This window comes from Amblyomma americanum, chromosome 2, assembly GCF_052857255.1.
Source record: "Amblyomma americanum isolate KBUSLIRL-KWMA chromosome 2, ASM5285725v1, whole genome shotgun sequence".
NCBI lineage: Eukaryota > Metazoa > Arthropoda > Arachnida > Ixodida > Ixodidae > Amblyomma > Amblyomma americanum.
Genome location: NC_135498.1, coordinates 115334680 through 115351405, shown reverse-complemented (window position 1 = coordinate 115351405; position 16726 = coordinate 115334680). Strand labels below are relative to the sequence as shown.

The following is a 16726-nucleotide window of genomic DNA, read 5'->3' as shown; positions in this document are numbered from 1 at the left end:
CCGTTGGTCTCTCTGTTTCACCCAGCCAGCTGTGGTTCACCGCTTTTTCCAGGAGTTGCCTCAGGGTACGTGAAACACACTGGATGTTGTGATCACTGAGCAACTGCATCGTATGGTCTTGTTGTTTTCATTTAAACATTGACCAACGTTAGGCAGTGCACAGCGTGCTTGCTCTCTTTAAAAGCACGTGACATTCCAGGGCGGCTAAAAAAAAGGGGAGTGTGATTATAATCAGGCCGATGCACTCATATTCAACGGTGCAATCACTGCCGATGTTTGCTGGAAATGTCCTTGAATACGTTTTTGTTTTTATTCCGGAGAATACGATTTGCAACAGAAAAGCATCAACTGAGACGCCGACGCGCGCTTTCCGTGACCGAGCAGCTGCCCTGGATGTCGGCCTTTCTTTAACATTCCGTCATTTCAGTTTCCGGGAAGGGGTAGCTATCTCTGCTCGAGCCTTCCGGCTATACCTCGGCGGTCGTTGTCGCGACAGAATGCTGTTTCTATGCGTGCTGCCTCAGTCACGAGCCGCCAGGTGAGCTGAACAGTTCTTTACCCGCCGGCGAGCCGGTAAGCGAGGGGAAAATTTGATTATCATTACGCACGTGATGAACGTGTGCTGTTGGAATTATTTTTGCAGTGAGATTGGTCTGAAAACAGTTTCGGCTATAGAGATGGGCGCGCTAAATTTGCCTTTTGGCTTCTCGACACATGACATTTGAAATGGGCAATGCTAGGTCCGATGCGACTTGAGGCACGGAGGTCACTGTCTCGCGATGAAGTAGAAAAATATTACCTTCGTCGTTAGAAACTCTGAAATAGGAAAAAAAAGAGAAGCCGAATGTCCACATCATAACGAGAAACAGCCTGAACTTCTATTTGGCCAATTGGCTTGAACGAAGACGCCTGCCACAAGTGGGGCTTGAGAGGTCTTTCACATTTGGCGGCGATTTGGTAGAACTCCTTCATGCAAGTCTTACACGTTTCATATCGAGAGTTCAACTCAGCTACACAATCACCATAATTCAGTTTCGTTCATTTTATTAAGCAAATATCATTGAAAGAGCACGTATTCAACTATTAGAATAGGGGCGGCTGCGGGTGCTCGGTGGTTATGGTGCTCTGCTTCTGGCTCAATGGACGCGGGTTTGATGCCCGCCATGGCGGTCGCATTTGGATGCAGCCGAAATCCTAGTGGCCGTTGTGCTGTGCGATGTCAGTGCGCGTTAAAGAACTCCAGGGATCGAAACTATCCGGAGCCCCCTACTACTGTATCCCTCAAAGCCCTAGTCGCTCTGGGACGTTAAACCCCCACAAACCAAACTAAACTACTGGAATATGAAGCCTTCGCCGCCCTTCAGTGCGACAATGCGCTGCAGGGGAGCGAAAGTTTCTTACGACCATTATTCGTACTACAGGCCCGTATGAACGGACTGGATGGCATGTTTGTCCCCTTCGGGAGCAACAACGACCCCGAACATAGCACGGAACATCTACGAACGGAGGGTACCATTCCTCCACTACTATTCACTGCGTGTTGGCGGCAGTTACTCAGAGAACTGCATTGAGAAGATTAGGAAGAAGTCACCAGTTTTTGAGTTTATGGCGGGCAGAGCTGAGAATGTTACTTTTATCTTTGTGGTCATTACGGCATTTGCTCACAGGTACGAAGGAGGTAACGTAGAAGAAAGGAGAAGGCAAACAGATGCTGCCGATAGGATCCGAGTCCCCGATCTCCGTATGTCGTTTACGGCGCTCTACAAATTGAGACACTGCGGTGGACGCCTCGCATTCTTTTTTCAGGAGTACTTTTGTTAAGGGTAACCTTGTTTTTAATAGGCTGTAAGATACTCTCCGGCAGCAGGCGGGCGTGGCTGCAGTTAAGGTGTGGAATAAACTGCAGGAATAATGTAAGCTGTCTCTTGTGTTGCTTCCCTGTTGAACAGTACCGCCTTCAGCGAAGGCTAATAAGTGCAAATGATCACGCGCTTATAATTCATAAAAAGATGCTATGGTGAATATGGATTTTTATGGCGCAAGGGCATCTATGGCCAAAGAGCGCCATGGCACAAGGTATTTCTCAGTTACTCAAGGTGGGGTCAAAGACCCATTTTCTAAGCATTTCAATCCTTACTAGCCGAGCACCAGCCCAGGGGAAAACTTGTACCCTTTGTATCACCGGTGGGTACCCGGCGGCACTGGGAATAGAACCCCGCGCCTCCCTCATGCGAGTTTATAAAAAAATGCCCTAAATTTCCGGACTGCTTGGTTCTCTCCTAAACGGAGCGCTAAAAACAATAGCTCTTCTACGGCGTCAATGCATTCCCTAGTTTTAGAAAACTGGCTTTCTCTTTAATGCCCTTATTTCGCTATTGTACCAATGGTTTTAAGCTCTGCGCAGTATAGAGATAGCATTTCTCTCTTCTTTAGCATAACTAGGATAATACATAGTGCGACTTATATTTTGTTCCTATTATTTCTCTACCACTCAGTTGATAAACTACATTTTCGACAAGATAGCTATGCTGGTTCTAGTACATTTTTTCTACTATTTCTCTACTAGACAGTCGATATACTGAATAAATTTATACAAGATAGCTATGTCAGTTCTAAAAGGGCTTTAGACAATAGATGAACGAAATATTGCTGCAGGTGAAGTATTTGTTTTCATTACTAGGTTGTTGTATTTTGATGTATCAGCTGGACGAAATCTAGGGAACAGATTCCTCATATTAGAATGAACTTTTCGGTTGCGTCTTAACTTATCGCATTTTGAGTCAGCGCTTGTTGTTTTTATTTCGTGACGCAGTACAGTTCACCCACTGTGCATTTACGTTTATACTGTGATATCTAAGCAGAAGTGCAGAAAATATTCTACATATGCAAAGTGCGTGTTCCAAATTTCTGTGGTGTCTCTCATGGTGCATATGGTTTTTGCTTTAGCGATAGGTCACTCTACCTAGAAACAACACTGAAAGCTGACAAATTTTGCATGTGGAGTTTGTCGCGCCGGGCTACTGCGTGTTTTACATCGTTGTTACACAAAAATAAAATAAAATTGCTTCAGAGGACTACAACATTGCCACGTGCCTTTCAGTTTTGTGTACGGGTGTGCTTAGCTGTTGATTGACGATGCATAATTCAAACAGCCACGTTTAAAAATGATGTACAGTCGTACGGAGAAGGTCCGACCTAGGAGGGAATCAGTATTATGCCAAGAAACATTTGAGTCGAATACATCAAAAATAGCTGTGGCTTATTTGGTTCTGTTACACTTTTCAGAAGATACCAGATGAAGGACAGAACAGTGTTTTACGTCCATTTGTTTATCCTGGTGGCCTTACTGCTCGGTGAGTGTCAGTTAATCTTTGTATGGCATTTATATTATAAATCCATAACTTTTCATCTCGCTATGCGAAAAATGTGCAGCGATAGCAGTAACACCTTCCTCCCATTGTTGGAAATTCATGCGTAATCTGCGGTCGATCAAACGTTCTTGCTTGTGTTATTCTCTGCTAATAGGCGTGCGCGGGTCAGTCTCTAACTTAAGCACACCGCTTGATATTGTTGGCCAGACCACTGCGCCAAATTCCTACAATGAAGACTAATTTCATGAGTGTGACCTCCTCCCAGTGGACAGTGTTGCGAATACACCTCAGCAGGAAGTTGTGTGACATTTCCGTGTCCCAGAGTGTTCTGTAAAATGCCACGCTGCAAAGGCAGCGTCAACAAAACTTGTAAACAACTCTCACACAGCCCTGATGCTAAAAAAAAACAAGCCAGTACATTAATGCAGAATATGTACTTCATTGTTTGTTCGATAGCTGCGCATAGAAACTGAATAGACGGGCATTTAAGCATGGTTTAGAATGAAGTAAGCAGTCCTTTGAATTGTTTTGTGTAAAACCTTGGTTAGAGGATAATGAGTGTTGGTTATACAGAACGTTGTTTTTTGTTCAAATGTGCGTCATGGTCGCGAAACACTGATCTCAATTAATTGGCAGCCCAACAGAGAACTGAAAACGAGCGAATTGTTGACTGCCGACGCATCCTTGTCCACGTTGCACGAACAACATCTTTATATTCTGCGATAGTGTTCTGAAGTTCATTGTAACAGGCAGATATTGAAGGGTGCTAGCGCCGGACACGTCTGTATAGAACTGTAAATTTGTTCTTTGTTTTTTTTTTCTTGTTTTCCAGGGGCTATGGCTGCGGATGAAGGAGAACAGGTGCGTGGTGAATAGAGACCTCTCAGTAGATATTGGCCAAGCAGCATCTCTTAGAGTTAAATGCGCAAAATGCGCTTAAAGGCACAAAGGTGTTCCTTTAAAAACAAATATTGTACGAGGGCGCAAAAGTGGGTTTAGGTGAACAGGTCTACAGTAAGTATGACAAGCCGAGGCTTTGTGGGATTGGCTTTAGCTGTGCGTGACGGAGAGAAAACTGGGTGCTTAGAATATTTTCTTTTGCCGAACTCTTGTCGTCACATATGTCATACAATTATTCATTCATTGTGTCCACCATTTGTAACAGCCTTGATATTTGCTACACTCTTGTGACACGACACTCACAAGAAGAGTAATGATTTTCTGATAGCCTTCGTTAGCAGTTATAGTACTGTGTTTATTAAAAACAAAAGTGCGCAGCGTATACAACGACATGTAAGGTACTGAACAAGCGCTGCACCTTCTTGAGCTACTCGCACGTTCATTTTCGGAGAAGAAACTGCAGCATAAACAAGAACGTGATGGGTGGACCAGTTCTTGTTGTGTATATTTCACGTCCTTATTTATGTTGCGCAGCTTCATCTAGGATAATGAATGGCAGTCTTCCTCGCAAAGCGCTATTTTGAATTGGTACTTTTATCCATATTTTCTCCGGATTTTGAAGTTCAATTGGATTCCTATTTTCAATACCTGCCGCGGACTGTAGTTTACCAGGCGCATAATGCAGTGGTCAGGGAAAAGAAGTGCAAAAACAGCAGTGCGTCATAATGGTATCTCAGTTGAGTACACTCATGACCCTACCCACTGCCACGTGCTCCTCCTAGCTGTAAGACCGCAGCAAAAAATTGAGGCTGCGAGGAAGCCACTCAGTTCTACTGGTAGTGAGAGTGAATTGCTGGCAATTCTAAAAAGTTGAGGTAAGGCTAGAAAAAGCAGTGACGATGGGTGTTTCTCTGTGATATTTTTCTTCTTGTTCTTAGAGCAAAAGAAAGGGCCATCTACTCGAGCTTCCTAGCTTTATTTTTATCAAATGAAGCTGATGGCGAACACTGAAGCTAATTTGCCAAGTAGCTTGGCTTATCTACGGAAGTGGGACTGGGATGCGCAGTTGGTTCTGCGAACCACTGCGTATTGGTGTGTTGCGGCCTGCTCCACAATGCGGACTATGTTGCCCGTAAAATTAAAAAGATCAGTAGAGATAGGTATTTCAGATCTACATAATTTTAATGGCGATATTTGCGCATAATGCGGATACATGTTTAAGAGCAAAAGAACTAGTGAAGCTGGTTAGTACTTGTTTGGTTATTGACGGCTAAACAATAGACAACAGACACGCGCGCCATGGCGCGAGCAATATGTTAACGCTTGAAAGAAGCAAAATCTTGTGAGTCAGACATATTGTGAAAAAAATGCTGAGCGGTGTTGTTACACTGTAGTGTAATGAGCGCAATAGGAATTTTCATGAAGGCAGAAAGCACGGTTTAAGGTGAGCTCTTAGCAGCTATGTGAAGTCACTGCGCAGTTGTGGCAACGACTGAAGCCGTAATAATATCGGAAAGCATCAAAAATAGGCTGCACAGTGATAACCTGGATCACACATAAGGGTCCTACGCTGGAGTGCTGAAAAAAAAGAAAACTAGCGCGCTAGTTTTTTCAACCAGGTTATGTTGGAAAGCAAGGATATCCTCCGAGTTTGGCTGAGCGCAGCTTAACTGCCCCGTTTGCCTCAAGTTCTTTATTGCCCAGAAACTACGCAATTATATTAGAGAGGAAGCATGTGCAATTGTCAGAATTAGGTCGATGATGTCGTTAAAAAGATTACGGTAATTTAAAGTGCCAATGACAGCTAGAAGAGCGCACATTGTGCAAAAAACTCCTGTATTATATGACCGCTACGGCTTTTACGCCACTTGTCTTAGGAGTTCAACAAAACCAATTGCAGCCAGGATTTTGTCGCCGCGGTACTGGGATGCGGTACAGTTGCCAGGTAAATTTCTTGCGAAGTAGCTGCGTTGTTGTCAAAAGAGAATTCGGAAGGAAATGCACAATTTTTTTTTGTGTGAAAGAAAGCGGGATGGAGAAAGTTTTGTGAAGCCCTCTGCAAAGACAATTTTTATGCACAGGCTCGTGTTGAAAAACCAAATGCATTTTTTCAAAACTTTAAATGCTATCATTCAGAGATATGAGCGTGCTAAGTACCCTTACAATGGCTTTGTGAAGCAGTTTATGTCACCATCGTTGTAAAAATGGACTCATTTTTGCATAACGTGTAAACGCGGAAATGTAATTTCATTCAACTTTTCGAATAGTGCTTGTATTTTTGCGTTAGAAAAACATATCTTCGTGGTGTTAACTCTACTGCCAGCCTGTCTTGAAAAATTCTTGAATAAGCATTTGAGAAGTCCACAATTTTGATATTTATAATCAACCTACCTGTTACAACAAAAACCTAGCCTTTACATAATTTGAATCCAAGAAAGAATCCAATATGCACGCCACGGATATTTCCGCAGGGCCAGAAGTTCGACGTTGTTGCCAGCCCTCAAGACACAGTTGTCCAGGAGTACCGACCCCTTCAAAAAGCGACTGGAAGCATGAAGGCGCATCGCGTTCGCCGAAACCGGAAGGACGCGGAGATGTGGTACCAGAAGCACTAATGTATCCGAAGCATTCGCTTGTAAATTCACAATAAAAACTCAATTAATCATCAGCCGCAGAGTAGAAGCGCCTCCTTTGGACCTTAATTGAATTCTAGAAGTGACTAGTTAAGTAACATACCATAGTGGGCGAGTTGGTATTGCATATTATGGAACGAAAGAGCGCAACTAAAACGAAGGACCAGAATAGGAGATACACGGACAAGCGCTGACTTACAGCTGACTGTTTTAACAGGAAAACCACATATAACTAATCTCTAATAACTGCGTCACATCCTCACGTCATCACCACGAACTACTAATATGCAAAGAAAGGAAATAACAATTGCTCAATCTTAATCACCTACAGGCTTCCACGTTGTTCCAAAAGCCATATCTCACGCTTAGACAAAGCCATCGAAGTGCTGCTCACACACGAGCCACCTTCTGTGAAGAAATGATAAGCCTTTACTACTTCCCGTACTAGTTGCTCTTTATGATGATACAGCACAACAGTGTTGTCAAAGTACGGAGTGCACAGGCAGGATTTGCAATCTGCAAGCAACATTGACGAACAAGAGCCTCCCAAAGAATTAGCGTGTTCCGACGGGCGTTCATTTAGGCACCTGCCTTTTTGGCCCACGTAGAAATGGCGGTTGGAACAACGTGGGAGCCTGTAAGTGCTTAAGATTCAGCAACTTTTATTCACTTTCTTTGTATGTTAGTAGTTTGTGATGATGACGTGAGGATGTGACGCAGTGAATAGAGATTTTTTATATGTGGTTTTTCGATTAAAACAGTCAGCTGTAATTCAGCGCTTGTCCTTGTATCTCCTTTTCTGGTCCTTCGTTTTAGTGGCGCTGTTTCATTCCTAAAGATGCAATATCAACTCGCCCACTATGCTATCTTGCTACAAGTTATTTCTCGTATATAGGATTCTTTTAAGTGTAATAACCTTGATCTTTCTAATCCCGCCGTACTGACTCCGCTCATCGCAGTCTACATGTGTAGAGCACAGACTATGTCTTGGTATGCTCGAAGTTCACTCTGCCCAACAGACATCCAGACTATCTGCGGAATTCTTAAACCTTCCTTAGGACACCTCAGGCGGATGTGCAAAATTATTTCTGCTGAATGCTGGAGACAAGCAAGATTTCCCAAGGACTGACTCTGGGTACATCGCGGCATTAGTTAAGGGAAGAGTAGGCAAGTGCGTGTGTACCAAGATTGGAGTGCGACGGCTGAACAGCTCACTGAATGCATCTGGAAATTCACACTGCGTACTCTGCCGAAGAAAGAGAAGAAGAGGACGGAAATAAGGAACGGCCTGCTGCTGGGAGGTGCAAGACTGGACCGAAAATATGAAAAGTTGCTTAGCCTAGGACCGAAGTTCTCAGTTGATCCAGGACTGAGCATACTAGAAAAAATAGCTTTTATAAGAGCTATCTCTCGGGAAGTGCACGAGGAAGATAGGTTCCGGTGCGCCGCTGACTGTGTTGATGCAATTGACACTTCAAAAGACCATAGAAGGCATAGACATATCTCAAAGGTCGCGGAACACCTGCTAGCCAGCAACCTTCGATCAATGCTGGCTGACAAAAGAAGGCAAGTTGGTGGTTTTACCTGACAGCTTATTTGGCGAAAAAGCAGAGGCAGCAGTTAACAAACACTTCAAGCGAGTGCAAGTTTACACGAAGAAGCGCAAAAGAGAGGCAGTCGCCCTGCTCCAAAAGCTAAACTTAGAGGGTCTTCAAAAAGCTGTACAGAGTACAAAAGGCCTACAGCTCGAAGTGTTTTTCTCCACCAAAAGCCACAAAGTAAATGTCCCATTCAGAGCAATAGTGAATGAACACAGAACATGGCAGTAATTTGTGTCAGGTTTCCTGAAAAGGAACCTAACTTCTTTGAACATAAAGGACCCGTTCCTGGTGGAAAATTCTGTCAACGTTGTTAAAACGTTATCGAATGCAGAACTGGCCATTGTATCCGCGTTCACCATCGACATAGAAGATTTATATTACTCGCTGCCACATCCGGCTCTCATGAAACATATGAAGGAATGTGTCACAGGGGACAACGACGACAGTCGTTTTGTATGGAATGCGGAATTTTAGTAGAATCATTCCGGGAGCTATTAAGCGTGTTCCTGCGGAGTACGTTGGTGGGGTGGGGAGAGGGCACATACGTCCAGCGGTCCACCATATGCATCGGCTTAAGCGTACCACCTGTTTTGAGCAGTAAATATTTAAGCGCAGTAGACAGAGCACTGGAAAAAGAAGTCAAGGATTGTACTTTAAGCATCCTTAGATATGTGGATGGCTATCTTGTGGCACTACCGACGGAAGCCAGCCCTCAGGTGGTGAATGACATCATGAAAGTATTTTAAAGCATGGCGTCTGAACTAACGTTCATTTATGGGATGCCTTCTGGAGACCGCTTCAAATTCTTGGATTTGAACTCCAAGTTTCAAAGGAACCATGTATGTTGGCGCTACGCACCAAGAAAGCAAAAGCCACTTCTTGATTCGGACTCCTATCATTCCAAGCTGGTCAAGAACGGGATCGCCATGGCCTGCCTGGGAACGGCTATTGGGAAGTCATGCTTGCATGAGGTTGGTTCAAGCTTTGACGCACAATGGTCTCGTTGCAGAGCGGCAGGTTTTCCGGAGAATGTACTAGTGTCGACGTGCGACAGGCTACTCCTGAAAATGAAAACAAAGAAAGAAAAAATGGGAGCGGAAGATAGCACTGGCAGTAAGAAGAACAAAAGGGGCGGTGGTCCCATATGTTCATCGGCTATCCCACTGATGGAAGAAGATAGCGGAGAAGTTTGGTGGCAAGGTTCTGTTTTCTACGCCAAATAAATTGAGCAAGGTTCCGGCGTCAGTGAAACGCAAGAAAGAAAATGGTAGCGCCACAGAAGGGTGCGGAGTTCGTCACGGCACTCAATTTGTGGAGTGCAGAGTAGGAGTGGCGTACAGGATTCCGTTCTCGTGTGGCCATTTCTACGTGGACCAAACAGGCAGGTGCCTAAATGAAAGCCTGTTGGAACACGCTTATTCTTTGGGAGGCTCTTGTTCGTCAAAGTTGGTAGCACATTGCAAATCTTGCCTGTGCATTCTGTACTTTGACAACAGTGTTGTGCTGTATCATAACAAAGAGCAACTAGTACGGGAAGTAGTAGAGGTTTATATCTTCAAGGAAGGTGACTCGTGTGTGAGCAGCACTTCGATGGCCTTGTCTAAGCGTGAGATATGGCTGTTGAAACAGCGTGGGCGCCTGTAGGTGCTTGGTTCAGCAATTGTTATTTCCTTTCTTGTTATGTTCGTAGTTTGCGATGATGACTTGCGGATGTGACGCAGTGATTAGAGATTATTTATATGTGGTTTTCCTATTAAAACAGCTAGTTGTAAGTCAGCGCTTGTCCGTGTATCTCATTTTCTGGCCCTTCGTTTTGGTTGCCCTGTTTCACTCTTTACGACTACGTTAGCACCAAAGGCACTTTGATTCGGTGGACGGCAAGAGGAATAGTACCTTTTTGTGTAGAGAGCCATGCAGAAAGTAATGTTATAAGATTCTGGCGTAACAAGAGACGATGACACACAAAGTATCTGTGCGGGTCGATCCCGCCCTGGCAGTCGAATTTTGATGGAGGCGAAATTCTAGAAGCCCGTGTACTGTGCGATGTCAGTGCACGTTAAAGAACCCCAGATAGTCGAAATTTCTGGAGAACTTCACTACGGGGTCCCTCATAGCCGGAATTGCTTTGGAAAGTCAAAACCCCCATAAACAAAGTAGCTGCAACCAAACGAGTTGTCCCGCAGTTTCCTGCCAATGGCCTTCGTGGACCCTTTATTTCGTTTCATTTTGTTACTTATAGGCTCCAAGAGTAACACAAGTAACACAAAGGATGGCAAGATTAAATAAACATAATTACAGTAACAAGAACTTTTTTACGTTTAAAAAAAAATATGAGCCCATGATGATAGCAACGTTGTTTGGAAGGCCGTGGCAATCTGCAGCAGTGCAAGGAAAAAGTAATTTGAAAACGTGACAGCGGCAGAACGATGACGTGCAATATGTAGCCGCTGGCTTGTGCGGCGTGATATGCGTGCGGGGGGAAGATAATAAGGCCCAATGCGCATAGGACCGCGAAAAATTTTTTTATCATTTGTGAAATGAAGATAAAGAGATGATAGAAGTAACGTTCAGAGACGGGAAGCGGGCACAGTTGGTGAGGGACCAAACGCGGGTCAATGACATCATAGTCGAAATCAAGAGGAAGAAATGGGCTTGGGCAGGGCATGTAATACGAAGGCAAGATAACGGCTAGTCCTTAAGGGTAGCGGAGTGGATTCCAAAAGAAAGCACGCGTAGCAGGATGTGGCAGAATGTTTCATGGGCGGATTAGATTAAGAAGTTTTCGGGCATACGGTGGAAGCAGCTGCAAAAAACTGTGTTAATTAGAGAAACATGGGAGAGACCTTTGCCCTGCAATGGGCGTAGTCAGGCTGGTGATCATAAAGGTGATGACGAAGCTCGTATCTGTCAGGAATTTCTCTTCCGCCGAATAATTAAGCGGGCGCCATCAGGACCACCGCATGCCCCCTCTACGTTACCACACGCTGTTGAGAGGACGTTATCTTGTATCGGCAGCTGTTACTGCTGCTGTATTGGCAAGTAGGTTTGCCCCAAAGCCTACTTGCCAGTAACCTTCCCGGCACACCTCCAACATGTATCTTTTGAGCAATCTCCTTCGCCTCAATTGTCCATACCCCACCCAAGAAGAATGTCGTGGCACTACTGGCTCTCCCCAAGAACCAAAAGCTTACCAAACATAATTTCTTTAATTCATATCTTCGGCATTGGTTTTGCAACTCACATCGTACCGGGAGTTTCACCTAATGCGTTTTTTCATTTCTAAAAATATCTATATGAGTTTGAAGAGGTTTTGTTCGGTCCAGCATTGTCAGCGGTCTAGTGCATGAGATTAGAGTCAAGATGCGTTATCTACTAAGCTGGTTAATTACCGCTGAATAGTTAAAATTTTAGTCCGTGGTTTTAGAGTGCTTATTAACTGAGCAGCGTGTAGCTCATGGTAAAGGATATTCTTATCAGTGTCTAGAATTTCGAAAGCGCTGTTACTCACGGCGCTGTTGCCCCAAGAGTTTATTACATCGCGCCAAAATACATGTTCTATCGAACAGCTTGCAGGAAAGGCAACCGCTCTAGTGCACCTTACTCGTTGAAATAACCTGAATTTGTTGGGACACAGCACCGATGAGAAATGCGTTTTCAAAATTCTAAAAATTGATATGGACTTTGGGTACTGTATATATTGTGGATACTGATATGGATATTGTGTTGTGTAGTTATACTATGTTCTTTTGGGACATTGTTCAGCAGATTGTTGAATGCATCGAGAGCACTCCTTCCTGTGATGAAGAGTTCGGAATTCCATGTGAACTTTTCGTGTTAATAAAACTGCTTACCGCGTGGAAAAGTCCCATGAGAGATGAACACTGGATTGCTGTGAATGCTGCGCATGTTTCGTTTTCTGAGCGTTCTACAAAAGAACAGCAACAAGCACAAGCCTGTGGTCTCAGAAACCAAGAACCTGAATGGCTGCATCGAGAGGCACAAGTAAGCCGCGTGACAGAGAATTTAAGATCCTGCAGCCCGAGAACAGAGTCACGAAATCGCCGGCTAGCAAATGGCATCTATTTTATAATCATAGAATGCTATTAGCACCCGTTGTTGGCGCGCCGCTGTTGTCCTTGGCGTCAGGACGGAGGGAGACGACAGAGGCGAACCTAAAAAGAATTTAGGCGAAACTTTCAGTTAACCCCTTGATGACACTTGGATCGCTACCGCTGCCGCGTGAGTTGCCTTTATTACGTAATGCACGCGAACCCTAGAACAAGGTCCCGTGGCGCCATCCATCAGCCCAGCGAAATCTTTACACAAAAATGTCCTGTGGTCTTGAAAATATCCCGAACACATTTTTAAAGGCATGCATAAAGTGGGTCTAGAAATATTTGCTTCTCAATTACACAAGATCATCAGAAACAGGCCAGATACTGAACGATTGGAAAATCGCCTAAATTGTCCCTTTGTGCAACCTCTCAAACTTTCTTCCGATATCACTCACTCGCACTGCATGCAAAATGCTTTTTGTCTATATTCTTAAGTATATTTTGGCCTTTACCGAAAAGTGTAACATTATGACTGTCAACCAACACGGCATTAGGAAGGATTTGTCTACTACCACACAGGTAGTGGAAACTATTGATGACATGACATCAATTATCGATAAGCGCGGGTATGTAGACATTACATTTCTCGACGTGTCTAAAGCTTTTGAACGGTAATCTCATCCTAAATAATAAACAATTTTTCTAGGTTTCGTGAAACAAATGTAATTATAAGCTAGATAATGTCATATCAGGTCGAAACCAATTTGCCTATTATGAAGGTCATTCCTCGAACTAGGCTGAAGGTTTTCTCGGGGGTACCCCAAGGTACTGTTTAGAACCACTACTTTTCTTCTTATACATAAAAGGTATATCGAATAAACGAGACGTCACGATTCGCATGTTTGCAGATGTCTGCTTTATTTGTAAAGAAATTAAGGACCGCAAAGACCGTATACTTGTAAACAAAGCACTGACTAAAATAGAAGACTGGTGTAAAGACTGGCATATGATCATTAATTTAGAGAAAAACGGTAGCTATGTCACTGATGAGGAAAAAGAAAAAGAAATTCCTTATAAAACTGATCTAAGAGAAATGAAATCGGTGGATGAATATAAATGCCGTAGTTTTGTAGTGTCTCTCGGCCTAAAGTGGGGCAGGCAGGTTTCTTACACAAGAAATAAAGCTCTTATCGCGCTTTTCTTCTTTAAAACGACCTATCCCTGGTGCGCCCCTTACTACTAGCTAGCTTACTGGCTTGCACATCCTTGATTCGTTCTGTACTTGGATACAACTTTATCCGCTGGTTTTCGTACACAAAACATCTAGAGGGTGCCCACTGGAGGGCGCTTTGATTTGTTCATAATAAGTGCAGAAGAAACTAAACTCGAGGCCTTATCCCTAATAAGCCTTGTCTGCCGACTATCAGTAGTAGAGCGCGTTTCTTACTCCTGAAGTTTCTTCAACCAATTTAAAGTGGGGCACTTAATGTATACGTGGACCAATATCGATCATGTGCAAAAAAATGTGCAAAAAACGTTGTAAACATTCAGCAGAACTTAGATTTCATTGTGGCATATTTAGGTATTCTTACTTCCCGCGAGCAGTATGGGAATGGAACGCTCTAACAATTGACAGAGTCAGCAGCCCGTCACTAAATCAATTTCTATCGAGGGTAAGTACCGCTCATCGTTCATGATCATTGCCATATATTGTTTCTGATAGCATTTTCTACAGTGTAGATTTTTATTGGTAGAGTATTTGACTAAACCCCCTCCCTTTTTTTACAATTTGCCTTGTGTAATTGTGGTACTGCAGCTTTTTATTTTATAATGAATGCTGCATAGAATGCACAGACGCCATGGCACTCGAGGTAGTGCCTTGTGTTTTGGCAGTAGTGTGTTTTCTCAATTTCCCTTTTAAGTTCCGGTTCCTGCATTTGTATATTCCTGTATTTTCTTGCTCCTCAATTTCGCCCTTTCCGGTAGCAGCCTCTGATAATGCTAACATTATGACCTCAATAAAGAAATATAAGAAATAAATGTAAAAATAAATAAACAAACAAATATTTAAATAAATAACCAAATCTAATTTGTGGTTATCCGCCGCGGCGGATGTCCCAGCCTTCTGGGTAGTACGATCTGGCACCACCTTGGGCACGGTGCGAGTGCCGGTCGCCATGCATAAAAAGCGGCGCTGTCAGTTGTGAAGAAAAGCTAAAGAAATAAACGTGGCCGATGAGGAACCCTGGTCAAGGCTAGTGTGCAGCTATTGCTACCCATGAGCCCTCCTAGAATACGGTACGCCTTTCACTGAGTCCAATCAACGCACTCCTGCGACGAGATAGTCTGAATTTTTTATAAGCGGAACAAGTTTAGCGCATCGGGATCAGACAAAATTACTTCATCGCAGTTACATTTCACGGCAGTAGCATCGTCCTGGGCGTAATCATGCATAATAATTATTTCATGTCAGTGAGAGCATACTTTACCGCATTGCGCCTTTGCGTAATTGCTATTTAATTCTTTTTCCCCTGCAGTGGCCGTGTTTTAATGGGAGGCGAACGCTAAACGTGTGATGTCAGTGCGCGTTAAAGATCCCTAGGTGGTCTAAATTATGACGGAACCCTCCACTGCAGCACCTCTTTCTCTTCTTTTATTCGCATCTTCCTCAGTCCCTCACGGCACGGTTGAGGTATCCGTGAACCTGGAAGCGATACAGTTACTGCTCTATTTCGGTTCCTCAAGAAGGACTAATTTAATTATCCTGGTTTCTGCCAGATGCCCGGCTTTCCACAGTTATTTTCGTCACCTCAAAAAAGACTGTTCGGATTATGAAAAAAAAACAGCCCCAATTTATACATCCTTTATTATGTATAGTAAAAGCTTGGGATAACGTGTCGAAGCGACGCGGAGACTATCAGGGACGCTGTAGTAGGGAACTCCACATTGACGTAGACCAGTCGCCATTCCTTAGCGTGCGCTGATATCGCACAGCACACGCGCGTTTTTCCATTTCGCCGCCATCAAAATGAGGCTAACTCGGCCCGGATCGAACCCGCGCATTGGGATCAGCATCCGAGCGCCCTAGCTACTGAGCCATCGTGAGGGGTCTCATTCAGTATCTGCTGTCTAAGACAAGGAACGCCTTCAAAGTAATGTTTCACAACGTGGTTGCGTTGTTGAACCTGTGTTTTATATATTTATTGCATACCACGCAAGGAAAGGGAAGGTATTCTCACTTGGTGCTTTATGAGTTAGAGCAGTGGTAACAGTTGAGTTAAACCATACGCAAATGGGTGAAAAAGGGAAGCTCTAATAAAATTAAGACTTCATATTAATCTAGCGCACAACGCTTTAAGATTGCTTAAAGCAGATAACAGAAGCGCCATGTAAATTTCTTCATAGACACCACATTTCCTTCACTTTTGTTGTCGCATAGATTGCTGGTGTCATTTTTGCATTGCCTTGCGCAGAGAGCTTTCGGTGGGTAAATCTACGCGCTCGCACATGTCATCTTCAGGAAAAAGTAAAGCATGCCGGGTGCAAAAAAAAAAGTGCGGCTATACCGAGTCCCGCACCGGTTCGGGTCGGTTCCTTTGAATCGTTCCGGTTCGGGTGCAGTTGCAAGATTGGGGGAAAAATGTGGGTTCGGTTCGATTTCGGCTCGAGACCCTGATCTGGACAAGTTTTGACCTCTGTCGGTGTCGGGAGCGACGCTAGCGTCGAGGAATAGACCCAGCCGCTACTTGGTAAGTGGAATTGTCTTTCACCATCTGCTTCAGGATAAGTATTTCCTTCTTTATATTTAGACAGTCTTTGGCCGTTGCATCATGGTCATTCGAGTAGTTGTGGCACTTAATATTCGCCGTTTGGCAAGCTTTTCCTGGTGCTTTTTCTGCCATGTCGATGGGAGGATACCTCATTTCTGCAAACAGCACTCACATGTGCAATCTTGTTACATTTGTGGCATTGAATAGGCCAAGGAACATACAAATAGACAGGATGAAATCTAAGGTTCGACGAAATCTCGTCTGGTGGGGTGAATACATTGGCGAAAATAACGAAGCGCCGACCAAAAGGTGTTGTCAAGGTGGAAGGACGTTTCGACTTCCACACGGAAGTCTTGTTCACTGAAACGTCCTTCCATCTTGACAACACCTTTTGGT

At 43.9% G+C, this 16726-nt stretch overlaps 1 long non-coding RNA gene across 2 annotated transcripts; it reads left to right on the top strand.

The window, feature by feature from the left end:
* The first annotated feature begins 492 nt into the window (after window positions 1-492).
* Window positions 493-6937, top strand: LOC144118998 (uncharacterized). 2 transcript variants are annotated; one of them, XR_013312219.1, is made up of 4 exons: window positions 493-538; window positions 3286-3353; window positions 4204-4232; window positions 6743-6937. It is a non-coding gene; the product is annotated as an uncharacterized LOC144118998 (long non-coding RNA). The 2 variants fall into 2 exon arrangements; XR_013312220.1 differs by having other exon boundaries at window positions 499-573.
* Window positions 6938-16726: the final 9789 nt, after the last annotated feature.